Raw genomic sequence first — 21,020 nt, forward strand, 5'->3', positions numbered from 1 at the left:
CTTGTCCAAGACCCCACAGCTGGTTTCCAGCAGGGAGCTCCGATTTCAGTCATAGGCCCAGCACCAAAGCGAATGCCCTGCCCATCCTGCCACTTAAAAGCTTAAATCCAGTTCTCACAACTTCGCCTACTTTCCTTGCAACCAGAATGGCTATTTAATGGAACAGAGACTGGAATGCACATTTTGTTTAGGCTTAGGAAGCCGGCAGAACAGCAGCAAAAACTTCCAATGCACAGGGCACGTCTAGAAATATTATTCAGCCTTCCAAAAGAAGCAGTATGTGGGCCGGTTCTCGTCCTTCCTGTCACAACACAAAGTTACAAGTTTTCCTGTTACAGTTCAGGACTGTATCAAAGTAACCAATAATGGTAATTTGCATGTAAGCTGCAAAAATGCGTAGGGAGAGCAGTTGCCCTGGGCGAGCTGACACCCAGCGCTGACTATATTTTTTTCGGGGCAGTGTCGACAGCTACTCTCAAATATTCTGTGCCCCCCAACTCCTGAAAGAGCATCCAATATCCAGGGGAACACAGTGCTGTGTTCTGGGTCCACTGGAAGGACAGACTTAGTGAGGGATGCCATGATCATTTCTTTTGGCTCCGTTGCTTATCCACAACCTCAGATCTATTTAAGAATGAAAAAAGGAGTAAAAAACTGGGTTAGAAACAAGAGTTAATGTTCCCGAAATACAAAAATCAAATCATACCGTGACATGTACCAGCAGGAAGCACTTAAATATTCTTAAATGCACTCTCCTCCAAGGGCAAACATTTTTAGTATTTAGGAAGCAGTACTTACAGAGGTAACTTGGGTGCTATTTTGAAAATTACACACTACTATTATTATCCTAAGATATAGTTGTGCATGTATAACAGTTTGTCAGGGGAAAGGCAAACTACTGAGAGCATCAATTCAATTCAGCACACCTACCGTGCTGGATGTCTACTGCGTCAGGCAGTGTAACTAGATAGATCAGGATAAATGAACTGAATAGTATCAGAGGTTGGTCAAATCACTCTAAAAACAACTGATGTCATAATGACCTTCTTTTTTTTTTTTTTAACTTTAGAACCAAATTTTGAGAGCCATTCCTTTGAAAAACAGGCATAATATTTTCCACTTCCTTGCCTAATCATGCCCCAGGACTCATGTTCGGTGGCTTCTCTGTGAAATTTTCCTAACACTGCCTACCCCACTCCATCTTCAAGAAGACAGTGGGGTAGAACTGGGAATGTGTGTGTGTGTATCCGCATGTATGTGTGCGTGTGCACATGTGTGTGTTTGTTGGAGGGTCTTCCTTTCCTTTTTTGCTCCACAGATACACAATACTCATATTACACTTTCCACATTGCATCCCCGTTGTTGGATCCCGGTCTCACCCATAAAACAAAACCCTCAGGGTCATGTACTGTGTCTCAATGTACCTCTGTTTTCCCAAGGTAGGAACAATGCCCAGCACTGCTCCTTAAATGTTTTCTGAATGAATGAATGAATGTTTTGACTATGAGCTTTATCTCAGACTCCAGAGTGTCTGATAGTCAAAATATTCTCCGTGGTGGGTGTCAAAAATTTCAATGCATGCATATAAATACATTTCAGAGTAAGTTTGTTAAAGTATAACTTCCATCTAGTAAAGCTGACCTTGAGTTTTGACAAATGGACACAATTGAGCAAGGGTAGGTGGTTCTTATGTACTTGCTTGGATCCTGTCCTCAGGACTGTGAGGCTTGGGTGCCAGGGTTTTTAACAAACTCCTCTGGTGATTCAGAGAAGAATCCTTGGAGTCGATGATGCTGTGCCACTGAATTCTAGATTTCCTTGCCCTTCCTCAGCCCCATCCATCACTCTCAGTCAACTATTAATATTGAAGATGAAACCAAAACGTTTCTACTCAGCATAACACTGGAAGCAAAACCTAGGTAACTCAGCCACTTGGCTGGAGTCAACTATAATTTCTGGTTGCTTAGCAGAAATACAGCTACTAAATGATATTTTTAAATGAACATGAGATATCCACCTAAAAAAAATGCCTTTGAATCAGAGTGAATAAAAGGACTATAATTTAATAAATGAGGGACTAATCCAGAATTACTGTAGGGAAGGGATTGGGGTGAGAGAAGAAATCTGCCCTGACAACACATTGTTTTGATTCCAAATGCAACCTTCCACCTAAGTTCAAGGGGCTTTGTGAATGAGAGAGACTGGCACAAGGTCAAAACTTAAGGAAGGCAGTGCTGAAGGAAAATAGAGGAAATTCATTTCATCCTTTCAATACCGGAGGAGGCCACAGGACAAGAGGGGGGAAAAAAAGGTATTATTTTCTCTAGCCTTTATTTAACTGAGAATGTTGGAAGATGTGGAACCTGGCCTCTAATTAAGAATATGGGAGACACCTGGGTGGCTCAGTCGGTTAAGCATCTGACTTCAGCTCAGGTCGTGATCTTGAGATTTGTGGGTTCGAGCCCTGCATCAAATTCTGTGCTGTCAGCCTATAAGTGCAGAGCCTGCTTCGGATCCTCTGTCCCCCTCTCTCTGCCCCTCCCCCACTTGCACTCTGCCAAAAATAAATTAAAAAAAAAAAAAAAGAGTATGGGAGAATCTTTTCCCGATTCAAATTTCCATTTTTATAAATTAGGGTTTCTATTTGGGTGAAGTCCATCATAACAAACACCAGGAGCCCATCACCATTCTTCTGTCATTCCCCCCCCCCCCCCCACTCATGATTATATTACAATTGAATACTTCAAGTAATAGGGTCAATAGCCAGAGACTTGACATTTAGTGGAAATGGAATCTGACCTTTACTAATGTTTCATTGTGAACAGTGTTCTTGGTTTCATTGTGAATAATGCTTAAGATGGGAGTGATGTATTGACTAGTATTTGACTAGTTAAAAAAAAAAAAGAAACCATCATGAATCAAAACAGAGACATACTTGGTATCAAAACAGCTAAAAATTGTATACTATGCATACTTGTTCTGCTGAGGTCCTGGGACACTACTAGCCTGCATGTGTTTTAAGAGTCCATTGATTAGAATGGATTTTTCTGAAAGGGTGAATTAAAAAAAAAATCACCCTGGTTTTGCAAAATGCCACTGAGTTACCCCTAAGAGAAAGGAAATCATGGAAACTGCGGTGGAGACATTTGGAAGTATGCTTCACACTATCATTTACAAGGCAGGGTATGTCGGTCTCACCAGCTGCCAGGACTGGTGGAAAAGTGCTGAGCTAGGGGTTAGGACCAAACCAAGCGTCTCCCTGTAATTAGAGTTAGTTGGGGAAAAAGTGGCACACAGAAGACAGAAACATGTGGCCTCAGACTGGGGCGGAGGTGGGGGAGGACAAGAAAGCTGATTAAGTTTCTCTCTCAAGAGATTTCAATTAAAGAATCTAGTTGGGTGTGGCCCTGGACCGCTCTGCTGCCCGTACTTGTAGCTGTGAGCCACATGGAACACTTGAAATATGGCTTGTGTAACTTGAGATGAGCTGTTGAGTATAAAATACACACTGAGATTTCAAAGATTTAGTACCGAAATGTTCCCACAATTTTTAATATTGATTGCATGATGATATAACAGTTTAGATACATAGTAGGTTACAGTGTATCGTTAAAACTAATTTCACCTATTTCTTTGTACTTTCATTTAACATGGCTACTAGAAAATTTTACATTATGCATGCTCCTTGCCTTCTATTTCTATTGGACGGCACTGATTTGGACCCTCATTTCTTCACTTGTTAAATGTTACTGGGAGTGGAAACCTGGATCGTGGAGGGTTAGCATGGGAAGAAAAACATTGTGGACAATGAGTGACAATGTCAGGGCGGAACATTATGGTTATTACTTGCTGACTGAAAATGTTAACTTCAGGAAACATGAGGAAGAATCACAAGAGACCCAAGCTAATTAGGTCTGACCTGGGTCCCGTTCAACCTGCCTGTGCCTCAGGTTGCTAACCTGTAAAATGGGAGGGCAGGACTAAATTCCTACTGGCTGAAGTAAGACCAGAGAGGGCCTCTACCTGCAATTGTTTCCCGTCGCTTCAAATTCAAGGATAATTTCTGCTAAAAAGAATCAGAAGTAACCTAATTGGTCTGTATCCTTGGCCAACACTGTGACGCCAACACTGTGGCCCATTCTGAGAAGCACTGCTATTTATCTGCGACCGTTCTTCTCCTGGGAACAAACTCACAGTTTCTTCTGTGACTCATTAAAACGGTTAAATATACACAAAGAACAAGGAGTGCAAGGTGGGGAAAACAGACTTCATCTCCCTGATAAGGGCTCAGATAACAATTTGAAAAAGAGAAGTCCTAGAGATGATATCCAGAGGGAAATGTATTTGTTTTCTTTCTTTTTTTGTATTTTTTTTAAGTTTATTTGTCCATTTATTGACAGAGAGAGAGAGAGAGAGAGAGAGAGAGGTAAAGAGAGCCTCCCAAGCAGGCTCCACGCTGTCAGCACGGAGCCTGATGTGGATGTGGGACTTAAACTCATGAACCATGAAATCGTGACCTGAGCTGAAATCAAGAGTCAGACACTTAACTGACTGAGCCACCCAGGCGTCCCATATTTGCTTTCTTCCCAAGCTACAGATGAAATATCTACTATTGTGCTCTTGACCTACTAATTAAGAAATACAAAGTTTTATAATATATCAGTTAACGACTTTTCTCCATAAAACCCAACCTTCCCCCCTCTTCAAAAATCAATCACCCCTCAAATCAGATTTCAAGAACATTAATTTCTGTCTAAAAGAGATGTTAAAAACAAGCAAGCAAAGCATTCCATTTCTAAACCAAGCCTTGGCTGATGTGCGGGGGCCTCGGCTGGCTGCGGCCCAGGTGCTGGAAGCTGGTGATTCTGCGGACGAGCGTCAGAGTATATAAATCAGTTACCCACATGGAAAAGTTGGGATGGTTAAAATACAGACCGAGATTTCTGATAGTACTGGGCCCACATCTGTCTGAGTCCCAGTAGCACCTGCAGCTTTTAGGTGCATGTGGCTTGTGTTTCTCCAGCTGCACAGCCCCGTCCTGGCTGACTTTTCCTTGTTCACAGACTTACCCAGTCAGGTAGGCACTTGTCTAAGGCAAGCACTGTAGGTGGGAGACACTGCCAGGGGTCAGGGATCAGAGGGAACATGGCAAAGTGGAAAACCCTGGCTCGAAGCCTGACAGATCTGGCTTGGTATCAACTCCACCATAGGAGCTGGGTGACCCTAAGCAAGTCCCCTTGCTTGCCAGTCTGAACTGTTGTGTGTGGGGGAAAGTGAAATAAATTCTACAGTTAAGGAGCCTATGTGGTACCCTGGCAGGCAGTAGTAAACGGCTCTGTAAAGTTACTCCTTCTTATCCTAAAGGCAAAGAAATGTGTTCAGCATAATCTATTATCACAGCAAAGTCTGGCTGACTGCCAGGGCACTAGCTAAAAAAAAAATCATCACTGTAAAAATATGAAGGTCATTCACTATAAAGAACTGAGGAAGAGAAAGCAAAGGGTAAAAAATATCACCGTCCCAATGTAATAACGGGTACAGGTGAGGATTATCCATTGATACTCAAGGCACTGGGCAAAAGGTAGGTGGGTGACAGGATGTTCACAAAGGATCCATGCACCAGCCCACAGATGCCTTACTGACCCAAGGTGTATGTGAACATAGGGGAGGTCTGGTTACCACCGTATTCAAGAGATCAAGCAGATCACTCTGGATGGAGGGACAAGCTGACACCATGGACCTCCTGCTGTGATAAAATATCAAGCATCTATCACTACGTGTGAGGTATTTTTGCCAAAAAATGTTTCACCTGCATCTAATCCCAAGCCTCTAGATCTAACGATTTTCAGGAAGAGAGAAAGGGCAAGTTGAACAGCACCATGAAGAAACAAGCAAGGCCAAAATACAGGACATTCTACACTACATGTAGCCTGGACAACTGGGGAGGTCTTAATATGGAGTGGATATTAGCTAATATCATGGACTTATTGTGAATCTCTTAGCTATAACAGTATTGTGATTATGTGGAAGAATTCGTATTCTTAGGAGATACGTGATGAAGTATTTAGAGGTAAAGTGTTAAGATGTTTGCAATTTTCTTTTTCTTTTTTTTTTTATAATTTTTTTTAATGTTTATTTATTTTTGAGACAGAGAGAGACAGAGCATGAATGGGGGAGGGTCAGAGAGAGGGAGACACAGAATCCGAAACAGGCTCCAGGCTCTGAGCTGTCAGCACAGAGCCCGATGTAGGGCTTGAACCCACGAACTATGAGACCACGACCTGAGCCAAAGTTGGACGCTTAACCGACTGAGCCACCCAGGTGCCCCGATGTTTGCAATTTTCAAATGGTGCAGAAAAAATTTATGTAATGTACGCTACATATGTTATATATAATACGTATAAATATAAATATGTTTAAATTGGAAGAAGGAACAAAGAAAGCAAATGTGGTGAATTCAGAACAATTGGTGAATCCAGGTAAAGGACACATAGGTGTCAGTTTTACCATTCTCCCAAACTGGCGGCTCTGAAGTTTTTCAGAATAAAAAATTGGGAAAGAAACTGGAAGAGAGAGAGAAGCAAAATATAATAGAAAAGAAAAAAAATCACATGTCACTACCTCCTCTTAATCCCCTCGACATTTATATTCAGGTCAGCTTCACTGTGTCTCTTCATTCAACATGGTTATAGTTTTACCACTTTAATAAATTTCACGTGTGCTCATTCAGACTGATGGAGCTACTGTTTTGACTGCTTTTTTGGCTGACATCAAAACCAAACTTTAAACAAGGCTCCAATACCAGGCTCTGGACGAGCACCAAGTAGGTATGAAGCCTAAGATATCATATCAAAAACTCCTGAAATTGACACCTAATTCCCTATCCAGACGGCTTTTAGGCCAGGAAGACTTGGATCAAAGGTGGAACATCCTCTTAGGCTTTGATCTTTTTTCAAAGATGGCACTCTCTTGAGGCGCCTGGGGGGCTCAGTTGGTTAAGTGTCCGAGTCTTGATTTTGGCTCAGGTCATGAACTCATGGTTTGTGAGTTTGAGCCCCACATCAGGCTCTGTGCTGACAGTGTGAGCCTGCTTGGGGTTCTGTCTCTCCCTCTCTTTCTACCTCTCTCCCGCTTGTGCTCTCTCTCTCTCTCTCTCTCAAAATAAACAAACTTCTTAAAAAAAATAATATGGCACTCTCTCCACCTGCATTGGGCATTGACAGAGGAATGACAGGTACAAGGTAAGTGGTCAACCCAGTCACAGAGGTCTCAGAAACCACATACGGCACGCTGTGCCTATGTTCAGGCACATAGAGCAGCAAGGGCACAACCCAAAGAACAGTCTCTCAGAATTCAAACTTTAATGCAGTGAGAGCTCCCAGTGATGCAGGAATTAATTCTGTGATGCCTTTAAGATGGAGAGGGCCATAAAGGGTCTGGATTCAAACAGCAGAGATACAAGCTCAGTTCTACTGCACAAGTTAGCCACACAACTTCAGAGCAGTTCTTTGCGGGGGTGCAACAAACACTGTGCCGGGGACAGCTCTTCACTGGGCAGAACTGTCTTAGGCACCGTAGGACATTTGCCAACCACCCGACCCCCACATCACCACATGCCAACACTGCCTCCAGTCTTTGAGAGGGGGACAACAAAGAGTCCCAAATGCCTCCTGCCTCAGTCATGGGTTAAATTTTCTGAGTCGCAGATTTTATCTGGGGATAATACCTGTTCTACCACCTAAGAAGGGATTTGGGAGGACCAAGTATGCCACAGCTCCTTAGAAACCTAAATTATCTATACAAACGATACCACAATACCCACTGGCACAGACAGCCTTACCAGTCAGAGGCAGCTACAGAGTGGGTTCTAATACCTGTATCCCACATGGGATCTATTGCACAGGGTGAGCTGTCCAGTCACATACTAGAATATGCAACAGCTACTTATTCTGAGAATGTTTCCCCTCCTTGAGTGGGAGATTCTGGTTTTAAGCATTGCCACAGACCAACCCCACACTGCAGTGTAAATTTTAGAGGGAGGGCTGTTGGCGGATTTATGCACCACTGGAGCAGACAAGAAGGATGGCGGTCTCATAGTAGCTTCAAAGAATCTGGCTTAGGATGGCACCCAAACTAATTTGGAACGAGGACACTTCTCTTAGTGAGCAAGAAACAGCTTCCAGGGTCAAGAGAACAAGGTAACAGAATATGGTGCTCTACCCTCCCATGCACAGCAGAGCAAGGAGCAGCATGCACTGGTCTGACCTTCAAAATGCCTGATCTGTTCTTTGCATCTTTCAGCCATGCTTATGGGAGGGAATCTTAGAGACTGGGCAGGGCTTTATATCAGTGTGCACAAGAGTCACTTGGAGAGTGACACGAAGAATGCACCTGCCACGGGGGTTCAGATTCTGTCCATCGAGAGTGGGCCCAGGCACCTGTGCTCGTAAATAGTCTCTCTGGGTGATTCAGATGCAGGCCACAGACTGCATCTGTGGAAAACAGGGACACCTCTCCAGAGATTTCTACAGTTAGGAGGCTTTGCCTTCAACTCTCCCCCATGGAGCCTTCTGGCTCTCATTTTATTGCCTTCATGACTTAGAATTTAGGTAAAAGTGCTTCTCTGCCCTCAGATGTGGCTATTTTGGGGGGTTAAAAAACTGTTCTTCCTCTACCTCTGTTCCTCCTCCCCACCCACCTACCATACACATTGTGTAAAGGAAAAGCTGATTTTATTTTGTTGATCTAATCTCTCCTTTATCATTCACTTTCAAATGAGGACTGGGAAACATTGGGCAGAAAGTTCCTTTAAGGAAGGCCAAAGGCCTCAGGTATTAATAGGGAAGTGAAGGAGGTCACCAAAAGCAGAGTTGGGAAAGGGCACAAGTCCTTTTTTTTAATATACTTTTTTTTTTTTCAGAAAGAGAGAGAGTGAGAGAAGAGTGGGGGAGAGGGGCAGAGGGAGAAAGAGAGAGAACTCAAGCAAGCTCCACGGTCAGCACAGAGCCTGACATGGGGCGGCCCTGGGATCCTGACCTAAGCCCAAATCAAGAGTCGGGCGCTCAACGGACTGAGCCACCCAGGTGCCCCAAGGCACAAGTCTTGAAGAGCAAAGTGCAAGTGGATACCGACTCCAGCTCATTAGCTGTGGTAAAGGGCACTGAAGTGGCCTCCAAAAATTACCCGGGGGTTGGAGAGGCAGTGTTGGCAAATAAGAAGCTATACATGTGTAGCTTTTCCATAGTTTCTTACATTAAAATATTTAGCACTGACATGGTTTTAGTCTCACCTGACACTGCTTACTGTTCAGCTTTGGTACATTCCTCCAAATTCTATTCATCTTAAAAAACAGCAGGCTGATGAAAATGCAAAATCTCTGGGCTTGGCCATCTGAAATGAGATCTTTTACCCTTGTCTTCTCCAACGTTCCAGAATGCATTTTTTGCAAAGGGAAAGATTATCAGAAAAGGAAAAATGCAGAGTAGTAAAGTCGAAAGAATATTATACTGAAGGTTTTGGTGAGAAAATATTTATGTCCACCAGCACAAGCCACACCCTTTCTGGGAAGATATTACTAGCCTTGAAGCTGGGTTAGTAGATCCCAAAATATACCTCACAAAAAGCACAGTTACCCTCCCAAAATAAGCCCTATAATTAAAGTCTTTTCAAGTGGATTGTCCTATATCACAACTTGACATACGCTGCTTTAATCTCCCTGCTTTAGCAAGTGTAGCCATCTTGGGCTACAAAAGCTCTCAATAACTTACACTTAAACCAGACTGTGGTGTCACTAGGAAATTGATGCAAATAAACAGCCCTGTGTACCAAAATACCCAATCTCAATCATCTGTAATGAGATCTCTCTCCTCCCTAAGCACATTTTCATCACACCAGAATCGCTGCCCTTGATTTAAAAGGAAGGACTAGCCCAGATTGAAATACCATTACATCTCAAAGGCTATCTAGAGACAGGCACTTGTGAAGAAGCTGGGGCCGAAATTAAAATATGAGACAACCTCTTTTGTGTGAATGTGAGGATCATGTTGTGTGAGTCTCATTTTCAGTTTACAGTCATCAGTATAAGCCTTCAGATGCCCATCTGTCTTGCTGAAGTCACGTCTTGCTTGGAGTCAGGGGCAATGTAAGAGAGAGTCTCTTATGAGACCTTTCAGCCCTATGATTCTCTGACCAAACCTCTTCACGTTTTCTGGTTCTATACTGACCTATAACTAAATGCCAAAATATTAAAGATTTTATACCTTCAAAATAATAAGTACTTCGGGTATTAAATTTTAAAAATTCCTTCTGTATCAGGTTTCTCAGTCTCAGCAGTTTTGACACCTTGGGCCTGATCATTCCGCATGAGGGGATTGCTGTCCTGTGCACTACAGGATAGTTAGTATTGAGCAGAATCCATGGCCCCCACCCACGCGATGCCCATAGCACACAACTCCCCACCCCCTGCTGCAACAACCAAAAATGTCTTCAGACATTGACTAGTGTCCTTTGGGAGAACAAAATTAATCCGGGTTGAGAACCACTGCTCTCTGTTTATATATTTACATATCTCCCCCTGGGATGGCTGGGTGGGCGGGGGTGGGGGGGGGGGGAGGGTGGTGGGGAGTCTAGATTTTTCAAGGCACTCACAAGTTTTAATTTTAAGAATTTCAAACTTCCTATGACTCATAATGAAGAGTCAGGACATGTGATACAGTGCTACCTTGAAAGATTTATAAAGAACACTACTGCTGTCTTAAACAAAGGGTGGTGAGGCTTGCCCTCATTTCAGTCAAGACGCGTAAGAAGATGGATTTGCCGTCACCCTATCTCTTGGATGGCTCTCCTCCCCACTTTTAAGAGTTCCATTCTTTGAAGACTACCGTTAACCAATCCTTCATGTTCCATTACCAGGCACTCAGTAGTGACTGCAAAAGAAGAACACTGGGGTTGGGGTCTCCCGACATCGTCTATAGATGCAATGGCCCATGGTACCAATGGCCCACGGTACCGCTGGTGGACCAACCACCTCAGGGGCAGGGTTCCCAGCGCTGGGCCACGTATCCAGGAGGGGTGTGGTAAAGCAGATGCTTCCTCAAGGAGAGGCAGGGTGGGAGGGAGAGGGAAATAATATCAGGAGACAAACAGTACAAGAATGGAACATGGTAAGTTCAGCCCAGAGAGGGGAAGATGAATGATGGAGAGTGTCTCCAAATACCGGAAGGGCTGGTGTGTGACAGAGTGGAAAGACAGGTCTCTACTTAGAAAGTGACTAAGAGCATAGGCGGCTCAATAATATTTATCACAGGCCTTCCATTGTGCCAGGCACTGTCTGGGCACTGAGACCAGAGGAAGGAAAAAGACCAAGGTCCTGCTTCATGGAGCATATGTCATAACTCAGTGTAAAGACTAGAATGCTTTCCTTCCCTCCCTGCTTCCCTTCTTTCTTTTTAACAATTTGAGCTAAACACCCAGGTATTTGCTCATTTTTTTTTTCCCATTGTAAAACTACGGTTTAATTAACATAGAGCAAAATTCAACCTTTTATTGTAGAGTTCTATGAATTTGCAGGAAATATACAGTTGTATCAACATCACCACAGATGGGGACACCTGGGTGGCTCAGTCGGCTGAGCATCTGATGTCCGCTCAGGTCACGATCTCGCGGTTTGTGAGTTCAAGCCCCATATTGGGATCGCTGCTGTCAGCACAGAGCCTGCTTCAGATCCTCTGTCCTTCTCTCTCTGCCCCTCCCCTGCTTGCCCTCTCTCTCAAAAAATTAAACAAACAAAAAATATTGCCACAGATCAAGATCCAGAACAACTTCATTACTCTCTAAAATTTTCCTGTTTCCCTTAACTTTTTTTTTTTAATTGGCGCAAGCTACTCTTCACGTAGCAAGCTCCCTACCCCTGAGAGAATCTGGACTGCCCTTTGTCACGGGTTCTGTAGAAGAGATTTGATTTTGGCTCGAGGGAGAATGGGCTGGACACCCCTGAAGCTGTGTCCATCTCTCCAATTCTATGAAACAAAGGGGTCCACTTAGGGACACCTAATCTTAAACACCAGCTCATCTGCAGTGACACAGTTGATTCCCTCCAACCACAGGAAAAGTCCCATCCCAATGCCGAATTCTTGTAGTTAAAGCTCAAAAATTTAGTCTGATAACTGGATCTCCAGGAGGAGTACATAATAAGCACAGACAAAAAAGTAAATAAATAAAAATAAAGCTTTGGAAATGAATGCCTAAATACGATACCCGAGACCCAAACCACGGGGACCATCTACTCCCGACCCGTCTTTTCCTTCTCATTATTTTGGTTCATAGTAACATTGACTCCAAAACTGAATGGAACTCAAACGAACTCCAAACTCTAACTGCACTTGGCTCCAAAGGTAACAGGAAGGTAAGTTAAATTAGTCAAGCACATCTAAGAATGGGTAGGCAGAGGTGGAGAAGACAGCAAATATCTTGGGGTTCCCACAAGGTGTTACAGAGTGGACTCTGGAGGACGGACCGTGGTGACCAGCTGTGACATCTCTTGTGACAGCAAATGTGGTGTGACCAACCCATCCCCAGTGGCCCTCCTGCTGGGAGATATGTACACCTTTTGGTGGTCTGACTTCAGTGGCAAATGTCTAGTTTCCAAACGACGCCGTCCTGTTATCAAGAATAACTGCATTATTGAACACCTACTATGCCCCAGCACTACCTAGCTCATTTTATTCTCATGACAACCTTATGACGGAGGTAACATTACAAGCCTCATTTTACAGATGAGGAAACTGAGGCTCAGGGAGGGTATGTAACAACCAGTTAGTGTAGAACTTAAACTTCAGCCCGGGTCTCCTGATCTCGAAGACTGTTCTTTTCACTACTGCTAGCAAGGTCTTCTGGGTGGTTGCTGAATTTAATGTTCTTGGCCTCTCCGGCCACTGTCATGCTGGGACTGGCTCCCAGACGTGCTGAGTTCTTGCTTCCCTTCAACTTTCCATTTCCCAAGCAGGTGACTATTTCTTGTTTCAACAGATAGGCCATAAGGATCTCTCTGCAGCGGAGAATCTTTGTTGCTGTTGTTATTCTATTGGTCTGCAGTTTATTACTCTTATAGTCCATGTTAGACTATACTCATATAGTCTAGGTTACCTAGACAACAAGCTCAACTGTCAAGGGTATTCTTTATCCTGTATTCAGAAACTTTCCTAAATCTAGATTTCTTATTAAATCTGAGAAAACTCCATATTTCTAATATTACTTAATAACATATCAGTAACAACAAGAAAAAAGTCATACTGTTAGAAAGTACCAACTGAATGTTACATCTAATGATAAAATCCCATTTTGTCTAAATTTAGTGCAGATGTAAAAGATGCACAAAACAAGGCATTGGCTTCCCTTTTGGGCACCATTTTACAACAAAAGATATTAGAAGTAAATGCAGCAACACTTACCAAAATTTCCCCCGACTATCACAAACTTCATACACACCACATGTCTTCTAATACAGCTGCTGGACCAGTCCTGAGAGACAAACCACAACAAAAGGAAAAATGCATCGCTAAACAGAAGTAATTTACCCTTCTGGAAACCATAACATCTTCCTTGTTTGGGGCACTCATCAATGTACCAAACTCTTACTGCCAGATTCCTTTTTGTTTTTCACAGGAAGATGAAACCAATTTACAAATTAACTCAGCACCCACTAATAACAAATAAATTAAAATCGGGACAGTGAAATAAACCAGAAACTGTGCTCATACTTTGTTTGAATTTTTAGCCCTTACTTAAAATAATTGAAGACAGGGGCGCCTGGGTGGCTCAGTCGGTTAGGCGTCTGACTTCGGCTCAGGTCATGATCCTCATGGTTTGTGGGTTTGAGCCCCGCGTCAGGCTCTGTGCTGACAGCTCAGAGCCTGGAGCCTGCTTTGGATTCTGCGTCTCCTTCCTTCCCTGCCCCTCCCCCACTCATGCTCTGTCTCTCAAAATAAACAAATAAATAAAAATTTAAAAATGTAAAAAATAAAATAAAATAATTGAAGACTAAAGAACTATGCAAAAAGACCTAAAATTGAAGTCATAAAAAATTTCTCCCTCAAACCAATTCCTCTTCCCTGTTTCTTTTAATAATATACTCTCTTCTCCCCTGCTGGCTGAGAGACCCTCACCTTTCTTTTCTAGACTTCATTTTCTTATCTGTAAAATAGGGATTATTGTATTGACCTCCCAGGGTGGTTATGGAGATTAAATGATATGAATTTAGTGACATAAATGTCACAGAAAGGCTTAAAACAGCAGCTGGCATGCAGTAAACACTCAGAGCATTCGAGGAGCTATGATCTTTCTCCTAGTCACCCAGGCCTGAAAGCAAACACGGCCTTCCTCACCTCCACTGGACACCGTGGTACTGGCCTTCCTTTCTCATCCTTCGGGCGTGCGGGACTCACCGCCTTCCCTCTCTCTTATCATCACACTGGTTGGCATCACGCCTTGCAGAAACTCAATTCCTGGCCCCCAGTTTCTTCCCTTCAAATCCCACTCTCACGGCTCTGCAAGGCATCCTTCCTAAACTGAACTTAAAGCCTTGTGGAAACACCTTCTACCGCTTCCCAAGACCTTCAAATTTCTCTGTGAAATTACATTAGCCTGGGACTCCAACTTCTCTCTGCTTTGTCTCCACATCTTCCATCGGAAGATGCAGTCACCAGTCCTGCCTGAGCCTGTGGATCTGCTGGTTTCTTCCGTGAGTGTCTCTGCCCCACAAATGCTGGTAAGGGGCCTAGCCATTTTCTGAGGCAGGGGATCTTTATTCCTTTTGTGCCACTGCAGCCTAGAGACATGTTTCTCAGAATGTTTTTATTTATTTTTATTTTTAAAGTGTATTTTTGAGAGAGAATGCACATGTGAGTGGGAGAAGGGGAGAGAAGGGGAGAGAAGGGGAGGGAGGGAGGGGGAGGGAGGGAGGGGGAGGGAGGGAGAGAGAGGAGAGAGGAGAGAGGAGAGAGGAGAGAGGAGAGAGAGGGAGAGAGAATCCCAAGCAAGCTCCATGCTGTTAGTGTGGAGCCAGACATGGGGCTTGAACCCACAAACCATCAGATCATGAGCTGAGCTAAAAGCAAGAGTCTGATGCTTAACTGACTGAGCCACCCAGTGCTCCTCAGAATAATGTTTTTAAATGCTTGAAATTAATACATGCAATGAACAGGATTCAAAAGAGGTATACTGATATGCAGTTATCAAAATACATAACAAAACGGATTTTTTTATATTTAAATAAGGTCCAGCAAAAGTCTAATAATTACTGTGATCTGAAGTACTATTGGGCATAAGTGGTATTTTAGAATATCTGTAACTATAAAGTAATATGAAAACACCCATAATTTCTATTGGTGACAAATAGCTAGTGCTACTTTCATAATAGAAGGAAATGTTAGATTTCTTTCTTTTTTTTTTAATGTTTATTTATTTTTGAGAGGGAGAGAGAGACAGAGTGTGAGCAGGGGAGGGGAAGAGAGAGAGGGAGACACAGAATCCGAAGCAGGCTCCAGGTTCTGAGCCATCAGCACAGAGCCCAATGCGGGGCTCGAATCCACGAACTATGAGACCACGACCTGAGCCAAAGTTGGACGCTTAACTAGCCACCCAGGTGCCCCGGAAATGTTAGATTTTGATTAATGGTTAGTAAAAATAAATTTTTTTCCACCATCCAATTTCACAGACCCCTGAACTCCATCCATGGACCCCCAGGTCATGAGCCCCTGCTCTTAGGCCTGGCCTACCTACTTCTCCTCTTCGTGAGCTCTTTCTAACTTGATTTGCCCAATGTGCTGTTATCTTACCCCTGTTTTTCTGTTTTCAAAAATTATGTTTTATTTGATATAGATACTTGAAATACACTTCTGTATCCTACTTTTTAAGTTGTAAAGGAAGGCCCTCTTTTTTTATTCCTTGCATGGCAAGTAATGCCCTGCCTCATAGCACACACAGGAGGGAAGGCACACAGCCAGCACTGTTTGAATGAGTGAGCTCAAGGGCTTGCTTCCTGCCCCACACGGACTCAGCTGATAGGACTATTATGTCACCTCTCTGGCAGCTTGTGAGCTCCTAAATATGTAGACAGGACACCTAAACACTCCATATTCAAAGTATAAACTACTGAAATGAGGCAACAAAATGTTCTCTTCTTTTACTTCCCTTTAGAGAGGATGCTCAGATCTCCCAAGAACAGGCTGGACATCACACCATCCTGTCACACAGGGGGCTCTTGTGTGACACAAGCACAATCCCTTCCTTCGTGGAGCACCAAGTCTAGAGCTTTCCCCAGCTAGTGTAGATGGGATTCTCTCAATCTTTCAGGGCTTTTGCAAAGACAAGAAATATCCAGTGATTTCCTAAGTATGGATACCTTGGTGACCTATAAAGACAAGGCCAGTTAAGGTTGCTCTGGCTTCTCACTGGTCTCAAGGATATGAGCCCGTGGTCCCAGTAGATGGAGGGGTGAAATGTCACCTTCCCTAAGTGACGTTGTCCTTGTATATGAGGCCAAAGATAGCAACTCAACAAAGAGACCGCTTCAGGAAGGTTTACTCCATACCTGGCTGCATACTTCACTCTGAGCCCCCGGGTCTGTGATGAATCTGCCTCAGGATAGACCAGTCCTTTGGTCTTACCAGCTTTGTCCCTAAACAGCTGCAGCTCACTATAGTCAGAAAAGCATGTGACTCTTGACCTTGGGGTTGCGTGTTTGAGCCCCACATTGGGTGTAGTCTTGAACTTAATAAACTTAAATAAATAAACTTAACAACAAAAGAATAGCTCTTCCTTTTCAAATGACAAAAGTATAATGATTTCCTCCACTCATAAGGCCACTGTGACCATTTGCTTTGGAATAAATTCACCACTGGCAGCATCTTCCATGCTCGCCATTATATCAAGTGACGCTTAGGACAGTGAGGGTATACTCTCTCTCCCCCCAGAGAACTACAAAAGATGAGATACCTATTCAAAACAAAGGCTGGCCTTGGCATACTCTTTTTAAACTTAAGGACGTTTATATCCAGCTCACTTGAATTTGTTCTTCTTGAGACACACTAGGTATATGGTATTAAATAAAAACAGCTTAATGATAATGAACAGGAGCATGACTGTTTAATCTTTTGTTTCAAGAATTATGACATATACATCCTCGTAAATAAATAGTAAGATATTTACAGGCATTCCCACACAACACACTGCACTGCATGTACTTTTTGTTTCTTTTTTTTTTTAATTTTTTTTTTTAACGTTTTTTATTTTTGAGACAGAGAGAGACAGAGCATGAACGGGGGAGGGTCAGAGAGAGGGAGACACAGAATCTGAAACAGGCTCCAGGCTCTGAGCTGTCAGCACAGAGCCCGACGCGGGGCTTGAACTCACGGACCGCGAGATCATGACCTGAGCTGAAGTCGGCCGCTTAACCGACTGAGCCACCCAGGCGCCCTGTACTTTTTGTTTCTAATACATATCATAGACTATGTGTGGCTCCTGATTAAAGGTAAGATCTCATTACCACTGGGAACAAGTATCTCTAACATGGTTCTCATCTGCATGGGTCATCCCTTCTCCCTTCTTCCTAACAGATCCCCCATATTCCTTCAGCCACAGTGCCTCAGGGGCAGGCGACAACACTCCCAGCTGGAGGGTGGGGACTTGATGGGTCTAAGGCTTTGCAGTGTGCCAACTAGCAACATCGGCATCACCTGGGAGCTTCTGAGAAATATCAACTCTGAGGTCCCATCCCAAACCTACTGAGTCAGAATCTATGTTACAAGATCCCCAGGTGATCTGTGTGTCCACAAGGTTTCAGATGCACTGATCTAAGGGGAACGCATTCCTCTTGCCAATGACTGGTTCAAGACTAGGCATGCGACCCAATGCAGGCCAACAAGATGTGAAGAATGGTTTCCTGGGAGCTTCTTCTCATTCTGAGATAAATTCCTCCTTTCTGAATGTTCCATGGGATGTGATGCCTAGGGCTTCTGTAGCTACCTTGCTCAGTCTAATGATAAAGCTGGCCCAGAGAGGAAGGTAAAGACAAAAAACCCCAGAGAAGCAAAGTTGGGGTGACTGCATTAGGTCAACCCTGAAGTCTGTGGAACCAATGGAATCCAGTAAATTTCATATTGTTCAGGCCTCCTTGAGTTGGGTTTTCAATGACCAGTAGCTGGAAAGCATCTTGACCACTCAGTGCCCAATAAAGCATTATACAAGGAACAGAACACAGAGGCACTGGGCTCAGCCACATGCTGAAGAGTCCAGACAAGTTGGTGCATCGAGAGGCCACAGCAACAGTTTAGAGACTTGTTTTGTTTGGGGAAGTGACCCAGGAGTATTTCTGGTTCTGACAACCTTTGTTCACTTTGCACATTTCCAAGAGCTTTCTAAATCAGCCAGTTTAAATGATCAACCAGAGGAAGTGCTGAACACTTTCCAAATTATTTTAGCCAGAGTGGTCAACAGTTGCTTTCCCCAGAAGCCACATGGATGTCATTTCCTGTAAAGACAATGGGAGACTAATTGCTCAGCCTCAGACTCCAGTAGGGAAGACAACCTGTGACATGTAATTACTGGCAGGGTAAATAAGGAAAAGCTGGAGGATCTCAGAATCTGCTTTTGGATCCACTCCAATAACTTGGGGGAAAGTAAAAAAGAGCCAGCTGGTCTAGAAAAAGATTTGAGGGGCCAGGAGCTTAGGCAGTTGCTCTTAGCATTTTTACATACCACTGGTACTTATTTAAGACCTTTCTGAGGAAACCAAGTAGATCTGCTCTTATATAAAACCATATACAGCTTTGGTGTAATTTTGCTTCATGTACAGGAGTGATGTGGTCAAGGAGAATTGGGTGTCTAAACGGACATGATCTCTTCTGTGTTATAGCTTCTTAGCCCCAACAGAATATTTTGAGGGATGGGTTTGTCATGTTGGCTTGATGAAAGATATGCTTTCTTTCCTTCTTTTTTTTTTAAGTTTATTTATTGTGAGAGAAAGAAAGAGAGAGAGAGAGCATGAGCAGAGGAGGGGCAGACAGAGAGGGAGACAGAGGGAATCCCAAGTAGGCTCCAGAACTGTCAGCGCGGAGCCGGACGTGGGGCTCAAACTCACGACTGTGAGATCATGACCTGAGCCGAAATCAAGAGTTGGATGCTTAACTGACTGAGCCACCCAGGCAACCCCAAGAACGTGCTTTCTATCATGGAGTGAATATTAGTTGGTTTTCCACAGAATTTTCTGTATGTTCTATCACCTCAGATCTCTTTTTCTCCCCCAAAGCTTTTTGCCTTCTCTTCCCTGGTATTTCATATACTTCCATAGTTCCAACCATTACCCCTTGTCACGTGTTTTAAACTATATCCCTAGATCTATCACCCATGCTACCTCCTAAATATAATGTACCTTAAAGGTGGGGACCTCGTTTTGGTCACTGCTAGTGTATCAATGCTTAGCACGGTGGCTGGCGTTGAGTGTTATATGTTTGTTGAATGAGTGAGTGAAAGTCTTCACTCAGAGTCTTAGGATGACTCACAGAAGTTCTTGCTATGACCTCCTAACTGGCCTGACTTTGGTGTCTCCTTTTCCCACTCTATGGACACACATGAAAGCTCTGAATTACAGCTCTGATCATGTCAGTTTCAGAATGCCCCAGCTGGGAATGACTTATTAACTGTATTTTCCAGGTAAGAAACTGGTCCCAGTGAGACCAGGAGACTTGCCTTAGGTCTTACGAATAGTAGGTGGCAGAGGCAGGATTAGAACTCAGGATGCTAACCAGTGGTTCTTGCCACCATGCTACTGACTGGTTTGAAATCTTCAGTGATCTTTCAGTAGAACCTAGTACAGGGCTAGGTATGTAGAAGTCACATAATAAATATTTGTTAACTGACTGGATAAATGAGTGTCTCCCTTTTGCGTATACCAATGGGTTTCAGTTTTTCTTAAAGTGGAATACTCTTTAAAGAAAGATGATTCTCAGGGAGCCGGGGTGGCTCAGTCGGTTAAGGCTCCGACTTCGGCTCAGGTCATGATCTCACAGCTCGTGGGTTTGAGCCCCGCATCGGGCTCTGTGCTGACAGTTCAGAGCCTGGAGCCTGCTTCGGACTCTGTGTCTCCCTCTCTCTCTTCCCCTCCCCTGCTCACACTCTGTCTCTCTCTCCCTCTCAAAAATAAATAAACATTAAAAAAAAAAAAAAAGAAAAGAAAGAAAGAAAGACGATTCTCCAGTATACAACATGGAGAAGAGGGGAGCTGCTCTGGACCTTTGCCCCTGCAGTGCCTCTGAGCCACCTCCTAAGAACCTCAGGGCTTGGTGGTACTGCAAAAAAACAAAACAAAACAAAACGAAACAAAACGAAACAAAACAAAACAAAACAAAACACGGATGACTTACACAAACTCTTAAAGCCACCATTACTCCAAACCCACCTCAACCTTATCTTCCATTTCTTCTTCCTCCTTCACGTCCAGTCTTACCAAAGCACTTGCTGTTCCCAGCATCTGCCCTTTCCCCAGGCCTTCCTGTGCCGTTTCTTCCCTCTTATGTGTTCTTACTTCCACTTGCAAGAATGGAGAACCAACCTGCCCTCAGGCCCAACTCTAATATAAATCCCTCCCTGAAGTTCCTGCCCAATTTCCTCCACTAGAATCAATCTCACTCTATTTGTGCCTCTCCTATAGAACTTACCATATCATCTACTGCAAGGGAAAGAGACAGCTCCTTGAGGGCAGGAACCTACTCTAAATTTATCTTCGAACCACTGGCACCTTGCTTGGCCCAATGCCTTGCACAGAAGAGGCACTTCTAGTCATTTTGTTGCATTCAAAGGGCTTTATCCTTTTTAGTTCACCTCTGTGACCAATTATATAAATTCTCCAATGGGGATTCCAAGTCTTCCTCTAGACAATAGAGGCTGATGATAAGCCAGCACACACTTGTGGAGACCCCTTACTAAGAAACAACTGTATGAGTCTTTGCTGGGTCTTATTGTCAAAA

General features: G+C 43.6%; 1 protein-coding gene across 12 annotated transcripts in view; it reads right to left on the reverse strand.

Annotated features, from left to right (window-relative positions):
- FYN (FYN proto-oncogene, Src family tyrosine kinase) overlaps positions 1-21,020 on the reverse strand; it is a 214,832-nt gene that overhangs the window by 105,109 nt on the left and 88,703 nt on the right. For all 12 annotated transcript variants that reach the window (XM_060616416.3, XM_060616423.3, XM_060616422.3 and 9 more), the window contains one exon: positions 13,449-13,518. The gene's annotated coding sequence lies outside the window, so the exon portion shown is untranslated. The remainder of the gene's footprint in view (positions 1-13,448; positions 13,519-21,020) is intronic.

The sequence above is a fragment of the Panthera onca genome, chromosome B2, assembly GCF_046562875.1.
Source record: "Panthera onca isolate mPanOnc1 chromosome B2, mPanOnc1 haplotype 2, whole genome shotgun sequence".
Lineage (NCBI taxonomy): Eukaryota > Metazoa > Chordata > Mammalia > Carnivora > Felidae > Panthera > Panthera onca.